Source organism: Panthera leo, chromosome E2 (assembly GCF_018350215.1).
Source record: "Panthera leo isolate Ple1 chromosome E2, P.leo_Ple1_pat1.1, whole genome shotgun sequence".
Lineage (NCBI taxonomy): Eukaryota > Metazoa > Chordata > Mammalia > Carnivora > Felidae > Panthera > Panthera leo.
The window spans coordinates 19,615,307-19,617,904 of NC_056693.1; positions in this window are offsets into that span (position 1 = coordinate 19,615,307).

The window sequence follows — 2,598 nt, forward strand, 5'->3', positions numbered from 1 at the left end:
TGTCTCAGCAAGCTTTACCTCATGGCAGTCTTGGAGGGGAGTGATGGGCTAGCGGGCTCTCGGGCCAGCAGGCTGGGGCCCCCTGTGGGTGCCACAGGTGCCTTGGCCAGGCCAGTGAACTTTCTTGACTAGGCCGTGGGAAGGGCAGGAATGGGCCTCCCAGGGAAGCGGGACTTGAGGGAGACTTGGGCATGCAGGGCCCTCACTGCGGGGAAGAAAGGGGATAAGTGTGTGGGTGCTGGAGGCCGATGAACTCAGGATCGATGACCAGGGCCTACGCCTCATCCCTGGAGGGGCAGCCGGCAGGGCCCCCCTCAGCCCAGCCAGTCAGGATCTCTGAGGGGTGGCCTGAATGTTACCCGCCTCTGCAACCCCACCCCCCAAAACCACACAGAAGGAGCTTGGAGCTTGTCCAAGTCCCCAGAGGATGTGAACCCGGAAGAAAGGGCCCATAATTTTCACATAGCCAGTGTCCCCTAGTGACAGAAGTGACAAAGTCTGCCCCTGGTGCAAGATCCAAAGCTAAAACTGGTTTTCTGTGCGGCCGGTTCTGCAGACCAGAGTTTGGGGAACAGCCACAAAGATTTCAGGAGCTCTTCTCAAGCCCGGTTTGGGCCTCTTTGTCCCTCAAACAGAGGTGGTGCCTGATGCAAGTTTTCGGTCCCTTCCCCTCCCAGAGTTCTGTGAAGAAAGGCCCGGCTGCCATCCCCCGACCGACACTGGTGCTGAGGCTCTGGCAGCCCACCCGGGAGGGAGGAGGCCGGGAGACCCCCCGGTGCTTGGTGGACTGCTTGGTCCTACAGGTGAATTCGTGGTCTGGGAAATGAGACAAGACGCGTCTTCGGGGAAGCCGCATGGACGGAAGCTCCTGCCTCTGCTGTTTCCACTGCGAGATGATTTCCAGTAAATTCTCCCTCAAGCCCTAAATATTGATCTCTGAGATCTGGAAATAAAATTGTGATTTTCCCAAAGCCTATTTGAATGGAATGTTCAGAAAAAAATGGGGAGGGGAGCGAGACCCCAGCTGGCTCATCGGACTACTGATGAACTTGACATCTGATGCAGAGACCATGCTACTGTCTGGACTGAGCACAGCAGTGGCAACTTCTGGAGTGTCTATTAATCTCTGTCAAAGAGGCTCAGAATATAGTGGCTAGTGCTCAGAGGTGAGGGAGGGCGCTCAGCTTGGACAGTCCCAGCCTTAGACTTAGGCAGGTGTCTCTGCAGCAGGACCTTTGTCTTCATATGCTTGGCACCCATGAAGTTTGAGTCTGTCTGAGCAAGGCTAACCTAGGGGTGAACTCCCTGCTGACTGTCACGTGTCTCAGGCACGCATCCAGGCCACCCGGTACAATCCCATGTTGTGGGCGCCCCATGCCAGCCTTGCTCTGGGATGTGACAGCACAGGCCAAGCCCCCAGGCCAGGCTCACTGATTGGTTTTTGGTGCACACATTGTTCCATCGACAGAATCATTTCAATTTAATTGGCTCCAACCCCATCTCTATTCCATGGACCTGCCAGTCTCCTTGAAAATCTGTTCCAGGTGTCCCCAGGGGTCCCCAGAAGGATTCTTACAGAAGCTCACAGCGTTCTCCCACTTCCTGTGCTTCAAGCCTGCTGCCCACTTCTCTATACTACCACTGCCCAGCCGCCTGCAGAAAAGCAGCTTTGGGAAATGGTGCCTTTTGGGGCCCCCACGGTAGTGCAACCACAGAGTGCTGGGGCAGAATCAGCGTCCCTGCAACCTTCTCCAAGCTGAAGCTAGGCTGTGCTCCAGGCAGGGGTGAGGTGAACGTCACACTTTCTCCTCAGGGCCCCACCGCAGTGTTGCTTGGGCCTGCATCCCCCAGAGCTCCTTGTGAAAACAGCCCCTACCGCATCTGTCCGCGGCCCCGGCTGTAGGGAGAGCCCCAGGATCTCCTCCCTCTGCCCTGTGTCTGTTCTGATAAACTGGTACAACAGGTCACTCCACGTAATGGTTCAAAACAGTCATTTGTATAGCTCAGGATTCCAGAGGCCAGCTCGACTGGTCTCTGCTGGACTCATTCGTGCATCGGTACGCAGCCGTCGGGTTGGCTGGAGGCTGATAATCTAGGCCAACCTAGCCTTTATGTCTGCTGTATGCAGGCTGTCCAACAGGCACCTTACACTCCAGCAGAGTAGCTAGCGCGTCTTTACAAGGTGGCAGGGCATCCAAGAGCTGCAAGAGGGTGAGCCCCAGTAGGCGAGCACCTTCGAAGGCCTCTGCTTTTGCTAACGTCCTATTATCCAAGATAAGTCAAGTGGCCACCCCGGATTCAAGGGCTGGTGAAATAGACCCCACTTCCAGGTGGGAGGGGTCACAGCATCACTAAGCAGGGGAGTGGATGCAGCAAGAATTTGAGGCCAATTTTGCAATCTGTTATACGTCCTTAGCCCCTCTCACAAACCTCCCGTCAGACCCTCTTCCCTACACGCAAATCCGTGCCTCCTAGCGGAGCCCTGCAGACTGAAGCTCCAGGCTGGGTCAGAGGTCCGGGGTGCAGCCAGGAACACCGTCCTGCAGTTTTCCCCATTCACTCAGTTTCCCTGCAAGATGCTCTTCCATATCCCTGGGT